Source organism: Rhamphochromis sp. 'chilingali' (genome assembly GCF_963969265.1).
Source record: "Rhamphochromis sp. 'chilingali' genome assembly, chromosome: 2".
Taxonomy (NCBI): Eukaryota; Metazoa; Chordata; class Actinopteri; order Cichliformes; family Cichlidae; genus Rhamphochromis; species Rhamphochromis sp. 'chilingali'.
In genome coordinates, this window is record NC_137930.1 from 5,954,633 (window position 1) to 5,971,916 (window position 17,284).

The window sequence follows — 17,284 nt, forward strand, 5'->3', positions numbered from 1 at the left end:
TCAAAAGTTTGAAGTCAATTTTCACCTGGTTTATAACCATGTGATCAGTCCATACAGCAGTGATTGTTACTAAAAATGGGCCCATGTATAAGTGTGTAGACATTTCCTAATGCATCATGGGTGATTCAACATAAATGATTCATTAAACACACATCTGTGAAAACATTTCTGATCATTTTCATGTAATATTATGTTAAAGTAAATGTAAATTATTAATTAAAAGACAACTGTTTGAAACTGACCACAAACTTTTGAGCAGTAGTGTGTGTTGTATGCATGTGTCTGTCTGTATCTGATCAGGATTTTGTCATCAGTGTCAACAAAACGCTCATTTTTTTAGCTGTGTCCATCATCAAAATTGAGGTGGAGTGCTTTAACTCTGATGGCAATCTCTCCCTAACAAGTCCACTTTATTGCGTGCTCATTTTCTCCTATTAGTGGCTCATACGTATATAATTAGGAAACATGCATTAAGTCAGCGGTCCTCAACCTTTTTTGCGCCACAGACCGGTTTATGCCTGACAATATTTTCAAGGACCGGCCTTTAAGGTGTCGCGGATAAATACAACAAAATAAAACTAGTACCGGTACCGAAAAAAGAAGATTTATTCATAACACACTTGAAAAGGCCCAGGGACACCGAGTTAACGATAAAAACGATAACAAAATAACGCTGAAAACCGATAAAAACCCTGAAAACCATACATTTCACACCTGAGCCTCAACTCTCGCGGCCCGGTACCAAACGACTCACGGACCGGTACCGGTCCGAGGCCCGGGGGATGGGGACCGCTGCATTAAGTGCACTAATTTCTCACACTTATCAGTGGCTCATGGTTGCTTAAGGCCTATGTCTGTACTTGACCACAGAGGCAGAGCATCATTCAACCTGCCAGCTGCCTATCTTGGGAGCTTTTCAAGGATGACAGACTCCACTTTCTCTGCAGCAAGACAGCTCATAACTTTTTTACAGTGTCTCCCTGTCCTCATACTTCTATATATTCTTCTGTGATAGATAACTATACACTATCATTGCAATCTACACTACAGCTCAAAAGTTTGAAGTCAATTTTCACCTGGTTTATAACCATGTGATCAGTCCATACAGCAGTGATTGTTACTAAAAATGGGCCCATGTATAAGTGTGTAGACATTTCCTAATGCATCATGGGTGATTTAACATAAATGATTCATTAAACACACATCTGTGAAAACATTTCTGATCATTTTCATGTAATATTATGTTAAAGTAAATGTAAATTATTAATTAAAAGACAACTGTTTGAAACTGACCACAAACTTTTGAGCAGTAGTGTGTGTTGTATGCATGTGTCTGTCTGTATCTGATCAGGATTTTGTCATCAGTGTCAACAAAACGCTCATTTTTTTAGCTGTGTCCATCATCAAAATTGAGGTGGAGTGTTTTAACTCTGATGGCAATCTCTCCCTAACAAGTCCACTTTATTGCGTGCTCATTTTCTCCTATTAGTGGCTCATACGTATATAATTAGGAAACATGCATTAAGTCAGCGGTCCTCAACCTTTTTTGCGCCACGGACCGGTTTATGCCCGACAATATTTTCAAGGACCGACCTTTAAGGTGTCGCAGATAAATACAACAAAATAAAACTAGTACCGGTACCGAAAAAAAGAAGATTTATTCATAACACACTTGAAAAGGCCCAGGGACACCGATTTAACGATAAAAACGATAACAAAATAACGCTGAAAACCGATAAAAACCCTGAAAACCATACATTTCACACCTGAGCCTCAACTCTCGCGGCCCGGTACCAAACGACTCACGGACCGGTACCGGTCCGAGGCCCGGGGGATGGGGACCGCTGCATTAAGTGCACTAATTTCTCACACTTATCAGTGGCTCATGGTTGCTTAAGGCCTATGTCTGTACTTGACCACAGAGGCAGAGCATCATTCAACCTGCCAGCTGCCTATCTTGGGAGCTTTTCAAGGATGACAGACTCCACTTTCTCTGCAGCAAGACAGCTCATAACTTTTTTACAGTGTCTCCCTGTCCTCATACTTCTATATATTCTTCTGTAATAGATAACTATACACTATCATTGCAATCTACACTACAGCTCAAAAGTTTGAAGTCAATTTTCACCTGGTTTATAACCATGTGATTGGTCCACACAGCAGTGATTGTTTCTAAGATTTGGCGCACGTATAAGTGTGTAGACATTTCCTAATGCATCATGGGTGATTCAACATAAATGATTCATTAAACACACATCTGTGAAAACATTTCTGATCATTTTCATGTAATATTATGTTAAAGTAAATGTAAATTATTAATTAAAAGACAACTGTTTGAAACTGACCACAAACTTTTGAGCAGTAGTGTGTGTTGTATGCATGTGTCTGTCTGTATCTGACCAGGATTTTGTCATCAGTGTCAACAAAACGCTCATTTTTTTAGCTGTGTCCATCATCAAAATTGAGGTGGAGTGCTTTAACTCTGATGGCAATCTCTCCCTAACAAGTCCACTTTATTGCGTGCTCATTTTCTCCTATTAGTGGCTCATACGTATATAATTAGGAAACATGCATTAAGTCAGCGGTCCTCAACCTTTTTTGCGCCACGGACCGGTTTATGCCTGACAATATTTTCAAGGACCGGCCTTTAAGGTGTCGCGGATAAATACAACAAAATAAAACTAGTACCGGTACCGAAAAAAGAAGATTTATTCATAACACACTTGAAAAGGCCCAGGGACACCGAGTTAACGATAAAAACGATAACAAAATAACGCTGAAAACCGATAAAAACCCTGAAAACCATACATTTCACACCTGAGCCTCAACTCTCGCGGCCCGGTACCAAACGACTCACGGACCGGTACCGGTCCGAGGCCCGGGGGATGGAGACCGCTGCATTAAGTGCACTAATTTCTCACACTTATCAGTGGCTCATGGTTGCTTAAGGCCTATGTCTGTACTTGACCACAGAGGCAGAGCATCATTCAACCTGCCAGCTGCCTATCTTGGGAGCTTTTCAAGGATGACAGACTCCACTTTCTCTGCAGCAAGACAGCTCATAACTTTTTTACAGTGTCTCCCTGTCCTCATACTTCTATATATTCTTCTGTGATAGATAACTATACACTATCATTGCAATCTACACTACAGCTCAAAAGTTTGAAGTCAATTTTCACCTGGTTTATAACCATGTGATCAGTCCATACAGCAGTGATTGTTACTAAAAATGGGCCCATGTATAAGTGTGTAGACATTTCCTAATGCATCATGGGTGATTTAACATAAATGATTCATTAAACACACATCTGTGAAAACATTTCTGATCATTTTCATGTAATATTATGTTAAAGTAAATGTAAATTATTAATTAAAAGACAACTGTTTGAAACTGACCACAAACTTTTGAGCAGTAGTGTGTGTTGTATGCATGTGTCTGTCTGTATCTGATCAGGATTTTGTCATCAGTGTCAACAAAACGCTCATTTTTTTAGCTGTGTCCATCATCAAAATTGAGGTGGAGTGTTTTAACTCTGATGGCAATCTCTCCCTAACAAGTCCACTTTATTGCGTGCTCATTTTCTCCTATTAGTGGCTCATACGTATATAATTAGGAAACATGCATTAAGTCAGCGGTCCTCAACCTTTTTTGCGCCACGGACCCGTTTATGCCCGACAATATTTTCAAGGACCGACCTTTAAGGTGTCGCAGATAAATACAACAAAATAAAACTAGTACCGGTACCGAAAAAAAGAAGATTTATTCATAACACACTTGAAAAGGCCCAGGGACACCGATTTAACGATAAAAACGATAACAAAATAACGCTGAAAACCGATAAAAACCCTGAAAACCATACATTTCACACCTGAGCCTCAACTCTCGCGGCCCGGTACCAAACGACTCACGGACCGGTACCGGTCCGAGGCCCGGGGGATGGGGACCGCTGCATTAAGTGCACTAATTTCTCACACTTATCAGTGGCTCATGGTTGCTTAAGGCCTATGTCTGTACTTGACCACAGAGGCAGAGCATCATTCAACCTGCCAGCTGCCTATCTTGGGAGCTTTTCAAGGATGACAGACTCCACTTTCTCTGCAGCAAGACAGCTCATAACATTTTTACAGTGTCTCCCTGTCCTCATACTTCTATATATTCTTCTGTAATAGTTAACTATACACTATCATTGCAATCTACACTACAGCTCAAAAGTTTGAAGTCAATTTTCACCTGGTTTATAACCATGTGATCAGTCCATACAGCAGTGATTGTTACTAAAAATGGGCCCATGTATAAGTGTGTAGACATTTCCTAATGCATCATGGGTGATTTAACATAAATGATTCATTAAACACACATCTGTGAAAACATTTCTGATCATTTTCATGTAATATTATGTTAAAGTAAATGTAAATTATTAATTAAAAGACAACTGTTTGAAACTGACCACAAACTTTTGAGCAGTAGTGTGTGTTGTATGCATGTGTCTGTCTGTATCTGACCAGGATTTTGTCATCAGTGTCAACAAAACGCTCATTCTTTAGCTGTGTCTATCATCAAAATTGAGGTGGAGTGTTTTAACTCTGATGGCAATCTCTCCCTAACAAGTCCACTTTATTGCGTGCTCATTTTCTCCTATTAGTGGCTCATACGTATATAATTAGGAAACATGCATTAAGTCAGCGGTCCTCAACCTTTTTTGCGCCACGGACCGGTTTATGCCCGACAATATTTTCAAGGACTGGCCTTTAAGGTGTCGCGGATAAATACAACAAAATAAAACTAGTACCGGTACCGAAAAAAGAAGATTTATTCATAACACACTTGAAAAGACCCAGGGACACCGAGTTAACGATAAAAACGATAACAAAATAACGCTGAAAACCGATAAAAACCCTGAAAACCATACATTTCACACCTGAGCCTCAACTCTCGCGGCCCAGTACCAAACGACTCACGGACCGGTACCGGTCCGAGGCCCGGGGGTTGGGGACCGCTGCATTAAGTGCACTAATTTCTCACACTTATCAGTGGCTCATGGTTGCTTAAGGCCTATGTCTGTACTTGACCACAGAGGCAGAGCATCATTCAACCTGCCAGCTGCCTATCTTGGGAGCTTTTCAAGGATGACAGACTCCACTTTCTCTGCAGCAAGACAGCTCATAACTTTTTTACAGTGTCTCCCTGTCCTCATACTTCTATATATTCTTCTGTAATAGATAACTATACACTATCATTGCAATCTACACTACAGCTCAAAAGTTTGAAGTCAATTTTCACCTGGTTTATAACCATGTGATTGGTCCACACAGCAGTGATTGTTTCTAAGATTTGGCGCACGTATAAGTGTGTAGACATTTCCTAATGCATCATGGGTGATTCAACATAAATGATTCATTAAACACACATCTGTGAAAACATTTCTGATAATTTTCATGTAATATTATGTTAAAGTAAATGTAAATTATTAATTAAAAGACAACTGTTTGAATCTGACCACAAACTTTTGAGCAGTAGTGTGTGTTGTATGCATGTGTCTGTCTGTATCTGACCAGGATTTTGTCATCAGTGTCAACAAAACGCTCATTTTTTTAGCTGTGTCCATCATCAAAATTGAGGTGGAGTGTTTTAACTCTGATGGCAATCTCTCCCTAACAAGTCCACTTTATTGCGTGCTCATTTTCTCCTATTAGTGGCTCATACGTATATAATTAGGAAACATGCATTAAGTCAGCGGTCCTCAACCTTTTTTGCGCCACGGACCGGTTTATGCCCGACAATATTTTCAAGGACCGACCTTTAAGGTGTCGCGGATAAATACAACAAAATAAAACTAGTACCGGTACCGAAAAAAAGAAGATTTATTCATAACACACTTGAAAAGGCCCAGGGACACCGAGTTAACGATAAAAACGATAACAAAATAACGCTGAAAACCGATAAAAACCCTGAAAACCATACATTTCACACCTGAGCCTCAACTCTCGCGGCCCGGTACCAAACGACTCACGGACCGGTACCGGTCCGAGGCCCGGGGGTTGGGAACCGCTGCATTAAGTGCACTAATTTCTCACACTTATCAGTGGCTCATGGTTGCTTAAGGCCTATGTCTGTACTTGACCACAGAGGCAGAGCATCATTCAACCTGCCAGCTGCCTATCTTGGGAGCTTTTCAAGGATGACAGACTCCACTTTCTCTGCAGCAAGACAGCTCATAACTTTTTTACAGTGTCTCCCTGTCCTCATACTTCTATATATTCTTCTGTAATAGATAACTATACACTATCATTGCAATCTACACTACAGCTCAAAAGTTTGAGGTCAATTTTCACCTGGTTTATAACCATGTGATCAGTCCATACAGCAGTGATTGTTACTAAAAATGGGCCCATGTATAAGTGTGTAGACATTTCCTAATGCATCATGGGTGATTCAACATAAATGATTCATTAAACACACATCTGTGAAAACATTTCTGATAATTTTCATGTAATATTATGTTAAAGTAAATGTAAATTATTAATTAAAAGACAACTGTTTGAAACTGACCACAAACTTTTGAGCAGTAGTGTGTGTTGTATGCATGTGTCTGTCTGTATCTGACCAGGATTTTGTCATCAGTGTCAACAAAACGCTCATTTTTTAGCTGTGTCCATCATCAAAATTGAGGTGGAGTGTTTTAACTCTGATGGCAATCTCTCCCTAACAAGTCCACTTTATTGCGTGCTCATTTTCTCCTATTAGTGGCTCATACGTATATAATTAGGAAACATGCATTAAGTCAGCGGTCCTCAACCTTTTTTGCGCCACAGACCGGTTTATGCCTGACAATATTTTCAAGGACCGGCCTTTAAGGTGTCGCGGATAAATACAACAAAATAAAACTAGTACCGGTACCGAAAAAAGAAGATTTATTCATAACACACTTGAAAAGGCCCAGGGACACCGAGTTAACGATAAAAACGATAACAAAATAACGCTGAAAACCGATAAAAACCCTGAAAACCATACATTTCACACCTGAGCCTCAACTCTCGCGGCCCGGTACCAAACGACTCACGGACCGGTACCGGTCCGAGGTCCGGGGGTTGGGGACAGCTGCATTAAGTGCACTAATTTCTCACACTTATCAGTGGCTCATGGTTGCTTAAGGCCTATGTCTGTACTTGACCACAGAGGCAGAGCATCATTCAACCTGCCAGCTGCCGATCTTGGGAGCTTTTCAAGGATGACAGACTCCACTTTCTCTGCAGCAAGACAGCTCATAACTTTTTTACAGTGTCTCCCTGTCCTCATACTTCTATATATTCTTCTGTAATAGATAACTATACACTATCATTGCAATCTACACTACAGCTCAAAAGTTTGAAGTCAATTTTCACCTGGTTTATAACCATGTGATTGGTCCACACAGCAGTGATTGTTACTAAAAATGGGCCCATGTATAAGTGTGTAGACATTTCCTAATGCATCATGGGTGATTTAACATAAATGATTCATTAAACACACATCTGTGAAAAAATTTCTGATCATTTTCATGTAATATTATGTTAAAGTAAATGTAAATTATTAATTAAAAGACAACTGTTTGAAACTGACCACAAACTTTTGAGCAGTAGTGTGTGTTGTATGCATGTGTCTGTCTGTATCTGATCAGGATTTTGTCATCAGTGTCAACAAAACGCTCATTTTTTTAGCTGTGTCCATCATCAAAATTGAGGTGGAGTGTTTTAACTCTGATGGCAATCTCTCCCTAACAAGTCCACTTTATTGCGTGCTCATTTTCTCCTATTAGTGGCTCATACGTATATAATTAGGAAACATGCATTAAGTCAGCGGTCCTCAACCTTTTTTGCGCCACGGACCGGTTTATGCCTGACAATATTTTCAAGGACCGGCCTTTAAGGTGTCGCGGATAAATACAACAAAATAAAACTAGTACCGGTATCGAAAAAAAGAAGATTTATTCATAACACACTTGAAAAGGCCCAGGGACACCGAGTTAACGATAAAAACGATAACAAAATAACGCTGAAAACCGATAAAAACCCTGAAAACCATACATTTCACACCTGAGCCTCAACTCTCGCGGCCCGGTACCAAACGACTCACGGACCGGTACCGGTCCGAGGCCCGGGGGATGGGGACCGCTGCATTAAGTGCACTAATTTCTCACACTTATCAGTGGCTCATGGTTGCTTAAGGCCTATGTCTGTACTTGACCACAGAGGCAGAGCATCATTCAACCTGCCAGCTGCCTATCTTGGGAGCTTTTCAAGAATGACAGACTCCACTTTCTCTGCAGCAAGACAGCTCATAACTTTTTTACAGTGTCTCCCTGTCCTCATACTTCTATATATTCTTCTGTAATAGATAACTATACACTATCATTGCAATCTACACTACAGCTCAAAAGTTTGAGGTCAATTTTCACCTGGTTTATAACCATGTGATTGGTCCACACAGCAGTGATTGTTTCTAAGATTTGGCGCACGTATAAGTGTGTAGACATTTCCTAATGCATCATGGGTGATTTAACATAAATGATTCATTAAACACACATCTGTGAAAACATTTCTGATCATTTTCATGTAATATTATGTTAAAGTAAATGTAAATTATTAATTAAAAGACAACTGTTTGAATCTGACCACAAACTTTTGAGCAGTAGTGTGTGTTGTATGCATGTGTCTGTCTGTATCTGACCAGGATTTTGTCATCAGTGTCAACAAAACGCTCATTCTTTTAGCTGTGTCCATCATCAAAATTGAGGTGGAGTGTTTTAACTCTGATGGCAATCTCTCCCTAACAAGTCCACTTTATTGCGTGCTCATTTTCTCCTATTAGTGGCTCATACGTATATAATTAGGAAACATGCATTAAGTCAGCGGTCCTCAACCTTTTTTGCGCCACGGACCGGTTTATGCCCGACAATATTTTAAAGGACCGGCCTTTAAGGTTTCGCAGATAAATACAACAAAATAAAACTAGTACCGGTACCGAAAAAAGAAGATTTATTCATAACACACTTGAAAAGGCCCAGGGACACCGAGTTAACGATAAAAACGATAACAAAATAACCCTGAAAACCGATAAAAACCCTGAAAACCATACATTTCACACCTGAGCCTCAACTCTCGCGGCCCGGTACCGAACGACTCACGGACCGGTACCGGTCCGAGGCCCGGGGGTTGGGGACCGCTGCATTAAGTGCACTAATTTCTCACACTTATCAGTGGCTCATGGTTGCTTAAGGCCTATGTCTGTACTTGACCACAGAGGCAGAGCATCATTCAACCTGCCAGCTGCCTATCTTGGGAGCTTTTCAAGGATGACAGACTCCACTTTCTCTGCAGCAAGACAGCTCATAACTTTTTTACAGTGTCTCCCTGTCCTCATACTTCTATATATTCTTCTGTAATAGATAACTATACACTATCATTGCAATCTACACTACAGCTCAAAAGTTTGAAGTCAATTTTCACCTGGTTTATAACCATGTGATTGGTCCACACAGCAGTGATTGTTTCTAAGATTTGGCGCACGTATAAGTGTGTAGACATTTCCTAATGCATCATGGGTGATTTAACATAAATGATTCATTAAACACACATCTGTGAAAACATTTCTGATCATTTTCATGTAATATTATGTTAAAGTAAATGTAAATTATTAATTAAAAGACAACTGTTTGAATCTGACCACAAACTTTTGAGCAGTAGTGTGTGTTGTATGCATGTGTCTGTCTGTATCTGACCAGGATTTTGTCATCAGTGTCAACAAAACGCTCATTCTTTTAGCTGTGTCCATCATCAAAATTGAGGTGGAGTGTTTTAACTCTGATGGCAATCTCTCCCTAACAAGTCCACTTTATTGCGTGCTCATTTTCTCCTATTAGTGGCTCATACGTATATAATTAGGAAACATGCATTAAGTCAGCGGTCCTCAACCTTTTTTGCGCCACGGACCGGTTTATGCCCGACAATATTTTAAAGGACCGGCCTTTAAGGTTTCGCAGATAAATACAACAAAATAAAACTAGTACCGGTACCGAAAAAAGAAGATTTATTCATAACACACTTGAAAAGGCCCAGGGACACCGAGTTAACGATAAAAACGATAACAAAATAACCCTGAAAACCGATAAAAACCCTGAAAACCATACATTTCACACCTGAGCCTCAACTCTCGCGGCCCGGTACCGAACGACTCACGGACCGGTACCGGTCCGAGGCCCGGGGGTTGGGGACCGCTGCATTAAGTGCACTAATTTCTCACACTTATCAGTGGCTCATGGTTGCTTAAGGCCTATGTCTGTACTTGACCACAGAGGCAGAGCATCATTCAACCTGCCAGCTGCCTATCTTGGGAGCTTTTCAAGGATGACAGACTCCACTTTCTCTGCAGCAAGACAGCTCATAACTTTTTTACAGTGTCTCCCTGTCCTCATACTTCTATATATTCTTCTGTAATAGATAACTATACACTATCATTGCAATCTACACTACAGCTCAAAAGTTTGAAGTCAATTTTCACCTGGTTTATAACCATGTGATTGGTCCATACAGCAGTGATTGTTACTAAAAATGGGCCCATGTATAAGTGTGTAGACATTTCCTAATGCATCATGGGTGATTTAACATAAATGATTCATTAAACACACATCTGTGAAAAAATTTCTGATCATTTTCATGTAATATTATGTTAAAGTAAATGTAAATTATTAATTAAAAGACAACTGTTTGAAACTGACCACAAACTTTTGAGCAGTAGTGTGTGTTGTATGCATGTGTCTGTCTGTATCTGACCAGGATTTTGTCATCAGTGTCAACAAAACGCTCATTCTTTTAGCTGTTTTTGTCATCAAAATTGAGTTCATGGCAATCTCTCCCTAGCATGTTCACTTTATTGTGTGCTCCTCAATTTACTCTACAGCTGAAAAAAGTTTGAAGTCAGTTAGAAACGTCTTTTTAAAAAAAAAAAAAAAAAAAACAACCAAGATCCGCTTTTAGATTTTGCAAATTAATTGGGAATGCAAATAAATATTATTCCTTAAAACTTGCATAGATCACCAATTATGAATGATGATTGATTAAATATTACCTGGTGTATGGATTACAATAATAATAGCGAGTGTGTAGATTATATTACCTTTCCTCAGTTTATCACATTAAATCTCAGCTTACTAGTGACCCAGCATTTTTCTAAGTACAGAAGCACTAACCAACATCATTTTTTCAAGTAATATAAAAATCATCTTTATATATTACCTTTTTAAACATCCCATTTTCTTTCTAATGTCATTAAAACAAGTTTGCACATTTGAATAACAGTAGTCAGACCTCCAGATCTTTTAAGCTTTCAATTTTTTTCTCAGTGTCACACATGGATTAGTTTTCGTCTCTTTCAATAAGAAAGTCAAATCTTCAAACCCTAAAGCAATCTTTGTTTCTTTCAATCATTCCAATATTTTTCATCTCCTGTTATATAATTGCAGTTAACCAGGGCTTAGCTACTCTGATCCACAGCAATTTTGGGGGTGTGGATACCTATTTTCTTTTTTTCACAGGTGCGGAGCCTTTTTTAAAAAAATAACGAATAAACTGCATTTTTTAAAAGTACCTTTAACAGAAATGTAGACTGACAAGTAACTCAACCTTTAACACGGTGATCATAGTGAAGTTTCTAGTTCAGATCAAAATTATTGTTCTGATTAAGGAAACAGTAAATCTGGCCACATTATTGTCCCGATCCTCCAATCTTCCCTTTCCAATGTGACTAAATAAAATGCAACTTTTTTTTAATAAAAGCAGTTAATAAACCCAGATATTTCTTACAGTAAGAATCCTCCAACAACCTTTCAAAAGAATTTTTTTTGTCTTTCCTCAATTTTGAGACCAACTGAACCCACAAACCTGAAGCTGCAGACCCCAAACTAACCAAATTTAATGTTTCCTTAATCAGCACAGTAATTTTTAAGTCTTTATGTGTTATGTTTACTCACAGTTTTGATGCTTGCTTCTTCGACTTGATCCACGATTAGCTCTGCACCATCGCTCTGTTTTCTCTCTCCTCATGCTTCTCCTTCATTCGTCCTGTCCTCAGATATAATCCAACCTGCCTCCTTGTTTCCTCCTTGACTTGTATTCGCAAAATTTCCAGTTAAATTAAGAGTAATCCAGAAAAGTTTCCCTGCTTCAAAAGCTCTTCCAGTTGCCTGTCTTCTTGTCCTCCTTCAAATGTGCAGTTTATATATTTGTTTATATATTTGTATTTATTTGACTTTATTGCCATGGCAACATAACACAGAGCATCATGGTAGATTAAAGCAGGTGGTTCTGTCCTCTACAGAAATGCTGATAAACTCAATTTATTTGAGTTGTCTTAATTTAGAAAAACTAAGTAAGACAGAAGTTTTTCTTCTCAGTGCGGAGGGATGAAAGATGTGTTTTGAAAATGCCACTCACTACCGTCCTCCTCCCTAGCACGGATCAGTCCGCAAGTTCATGGTGCCAGCATTTTTTATGGAATATGTTGAGCAAACCTAGGAAAGCGTCAGCTCAAGAGATTATTGTTGTCATTGCTGTGGATCTTTACCTGATACACTGACTTGGTGAGTAAATGTTTACTCTTATTCAAACTGATTTTGTGGCTTCTCTTAGTTTAGCACCGTGCTAGCTAGTTAGTGTTAGCCTAGCGTTGCTGCTGCGGCTGGGCTCATGTTACTTAGAAATGAACACCACAGCCTTAAAAACCTTATATAAAAATGTGTCTGTGAAATTTTCTGTTGATTGTTTGAAATAAAAAAAGTGAGATAAGAGCCCAGACAAAATTCTTCGGGGGGGTGAAAACAATAAGCCAGGAGTTAGCTGTGCTCGCGGACTCTTACCAAGCCTTGACCTCCCGGTCAGCTATAACAGAGCTCTCGTCGGAGCCTGTGCGTACTTGTAAGCGCAGCAATGGTGGAGGAGCGCGGCTAAAAAACCTATTACTTTTTCTGGGTCACAAAATCAACTTTTAAGATATTTTCAGGCGAGAATGTAGCTGTCGAAAGTTCAAATATCTGCTCGATTTATCAAGACGTCACATATTTGCAAAAATGCCCAGACGTTTTCCAAGACGTCCATTTTTTTCATGCTTTGTGGCACCTTGAACATCTGTGGCATCTATTAATGTCAAATCTAGCCTTTATTTAACAACATAAGCAAACTCTATGTTACAATGATTGCACAGCCATTAAGGATCAAATCGGTTTCTGAAAAATGTTCTGTTTTTTCTCCCTCTGCTTGCTTCATACTGTCTTTGAGGCTCGGGACCAGCACTCCTGCTGTTGGACAGAAAGACATCAACTCAGTGGTAAGTATTTTGGTTTTCCAATATATTAGCAACTGTCAGTGACATTTATATTAATCAGGCTGAACTTTAATCATACTTTAGATCAGCCTGTTTTACTTATTGTTTTACTTCTTTTTTGGTTTGGGGAAGTTGTTTCTTTACTGATCTTTTCCTGTCTTCTGTTATTAGACTTGAGATATGACTGCACTAGGCTGTTGCTGGTGACTCCAGTTAATTCTACAAGACATGCTGTGTAAGTAAACAAACAACAACAGTTTGGTCTGCATTTCTTGAAAGATCACATCCCCCAAACTTAGTTTAGAGGGTCTACACTGAATATAGTGAAGTCTGCAAGTTTAACAGCAAAATTTGTTTTGTGCCCAAATCATTTTGCACATCATTAGAATGAAAGTTATTGGCCATCTTTGCATAGCCCTTTTTAAAATGATGCTTTCATGACATTATTGTGTGTCGGGTGGGGGTCACGGCTATCCAGACTGACAATTTGGACATTGAATGTCACCTCTCCAGTGGGGAGGGAGCCTGAGATTGTCTAAATTGGAGTCTGTTTCATACCAAATGCAGAAAAAAATGTTTTAAGAAAGCAATTAAGTTCATGTTCCAAAAAATATGATTGTTTGCTTGCAGGACAACAGGAGAGATGAGTCCTCCGTCACAGATGGTGTGGTCAGTGAAGATGGTCGCCTGCAGGTTCAAGCTCATTGCATCTCCAACCCACATCCACTGCCACTGTACTTAAGGGAAGTTAAAGACTTTCTTCTGCACCTATATTTGGATCACCTCGATCCGTGATAGTCATTCAGGCAGTAATGCCTGGACTGGAAACAAGCCATCCTTAAAATATTACAACATTCCAGCTCATGTGTTGGAATGAAAAACAAATGTGTTGTTTAAATTAGAGACTACACTTGTGACAGAACAACAAATATTTTATTTTGATTATATAAGTAATTTAAGTACAAAACAAACTTGTGGTAGGCCTAAACTTATTTTTAGAATAACTAAATCTGAGACTTTGTTTCATTGTAAGATTATAACCGTGATGGCAATATAATTGTTTGTTGTTCAGCAGAACAGTGTCCAGTATGTTGGCTGTTATACTTTGTTGTGTTTGAAAATAAAAGTTGGTCTGATTTTAACATCATTACAAAAAGTGTTGTTAATTATTTTTAATCATATTCAGGTTACCACAAATTGTTTTTCATTTAGTTGAACTTGAAATGTTTGTCAGTAAGTAAACAATTAGTACTGTACAGTCAGAAATATCAAGTTATTCTTAATACTGCAGACTTGCAATATTAGTCATCTTAAGTAAGCTTTACTTAGTTTTTTTGAGGCAACGAGTTCTGGGAACTAACAAGGCTGTACAGTGTACTCAAAATGAGTAAGTTGCCCTAACTTGGTCATCTCACTTGATCCAATTTTTTTGAGTTCTGGGAACAAATGAGCTTGTACAGAGTACTCAAAATAAACAAGTTGTCCTAATTTAGTCATTTTAAGTTAAGCTTTACTCAATTCTTTTGAGGCAATGAGTTTCCTCAATTTTTTTGAGTTCTGGGAACTAATTAAATTTTACAGTGTATGTTAATAATCTTTAAACAGACACTCCCTGATCCTGTAAGAGCAGGAATTTAACTACAAACCCTCATAGTTCCCATCAGTATCATTCATTCTGCTCTGCCTCAATGGTCACAGTGGCTTGTTTAAGTACGTTTGCCCCATAGAAATCCACTGATGTTCAGTGAGTCCCTTTGATACATGTTTAGACCTTCATAATTTTCACGGTGCATGAGTGTTATATCTCCATCTCATCCTAAACATTTTACCAACATGTAAAAGGCACACGTCCACAAGATTTTGATTTGTTTAATTTTAATTGAAACTTGTTTTTTTTTTCTGAATAAATGTGTGAGATGGCCCTCAGGCCTCTAAATCCACGTCCAGGTTTGGGTGACTACTTGGATTAGGGGAGAATTATTTAGAGCAATGTTTGTCACTTTGGTTAATTGCTAAACTCAGGCCGTTTTTGTTCAGTCTTTTTCTAACTGAACTTTCACATTTAACATGCTAACTGAAGCCTGTAGAGTCTGAGATGTAGCTCTTATTTTCTGTATTGTACAGTCTGACTTAGGGGTGGATTTGCTGGGATTGGTGACTGTGTTGCATGTTTTGAATAATCTTCTTCAGCGTAGACTTTTGGTGTAAGATGATAGTGAATGAAGAAAACTATAAAAAGCTGCTGTGGTTTTAATTTTCCAAGAGAGGTAATGCACATAATACAGAGACGAGCGCACGGGGGATATCCAAATTCTAGGAAGGCAGCCTGCTGCTGTACACAGGCGGATTCTTCTCAGTCATAGTTCTTAACAACTTGACTGTTTTCTCAAACCACACAAAGAGTGCTGTTTCCATTCTGGGAAGTCTACTCATTGGTGTAGGTAGTTCTTCAAATTACCTATATATGAGCAGCTGTATTAGCTTTAACTTATCATATGTTAAATATTATACTTTCCTGGTTTAAAATTTATGATGGCTCAAAATTCAAACCTTACAAATTAAAACCCTGAATCATCACCACCTGTGTGAACTACAAGAGTGCCATCATTTTTCTTTTCAATCCATTAAGTACCAAATGTTTATTTTGTTTTATTTTCACTTGCTGAACATGGGACGGATTTGACTGGGGGAAAGAAAACCGAGAAAGAAAGAGGAAAAGAAAAACAGCGGGGAAGATGAACGTGATAAAGGACAAAAAAGAAAAACAAACAGACAAAAAAATACATATATCAATCACCTGGATCACCTGTCAGGAAAAAAAAGAAAACGAGCAAAAAAGAGAGCAATTTAATAAATAACATCATCGCGATGATCTATGTGAATATAACAGTAAACACTAACTATTGAATATTATTGTGCAGCACGTAAGATCGACAGCGCACAGTGTGCTTTGAGGTAGGAGCCAGAGTGACGGGGAGGGGGGGGTCACTGCTCGAGATCTCACAGTACAGTATAAGAGTCCCGCCACAAGGAGACACTAAAGGCTTTCAAACCAACAGTTTCTGCTTCCAAAGTGGCGCCAGCCGTCACCACCGATCATCGTACTTATGTAACATAGACTGTGGATGCATGTTTAAGTTGATACATCACTTAAAGCCACCACTGTTCAGGCATCACATCTGTCCATTAGGTTTCCCTTTCATACTCAACATTTTTATCCCTGGGTACTAACTTTTTTGTTTTTGCTGACTGTTTATTTATTTGTTTGTTTGTCTAATGCTCTTGTTGCACTGCTAAATAGGCTGTAGCCAACATGATTTATAAAATGATTATAAAATCTAAGAAATTACTGCATTATTTTACCTACTCTTATTAAACTCACTTTCCTAAAAACTGATTGCAACTTCTAACTTGTGACGTAAATGTTATGCCTCAAATTTATTTCACATCATTCATGGGAGACATGTTTGATAAATGATAAGTTAACAAGTCACTGCTACCAGCCTAATCTATTCATTGGGGCGACCTGCGTGTTGTGTTGCATTGTCTGATTTGGTGGTAGTGTGTAAACACCTCTAGAGGCCACTGTTGTATAGCTGCTGCAAACTGAACGTGCCCGTACCAGAGGTTATACTCAAAATGGCAGCTGCCAGGAAGTCTCTTTGGACATTTGTGTTCACCCTTTATGAAATAGATATGTTGTATTACAAGGTACTAATGCACCCTTGCATTGGTAAAATAAATTCTACTAGAATAGCTGATACTCCCTTACAGAAGATTTATTTTGACCTTTCTAAAGCCTTCTTTAAAAATTAGAAAATAAAATGAAAACAGGCATATCAAAACAAGCCTACTAGAAATACTACTCTGCATTACAATCTAACACTTGGCTAAATCCTAATATGTAATTCTGGTTTAATAGTTTATTAC

General features: G+C 38.7%; 1 long non-coding RNA gene across 1 annotated transcript; it reads left to right on the plus strand.

Annotated features, from left to right (window-relative positions):
• Nucleotides 1–12,512: 12,512 nt before the first annotated feature.
• Nucleotides 12,513–14,314, plus strand: LOC308392537. The gene is made up of 4 exons (XR_013970830.1): nucleotides 12,513–12,614; nucleotides 13,309–13,357; nucleotides 13,526–13,589; nucleotides 13,985–14,314. It is a non-coding gene; the product is annotated as an uncharacterized lncRNA (long non-coding RNA).
• Nucleotides 14,315–17,284: the final 2,970 nt, after the last annotated feature.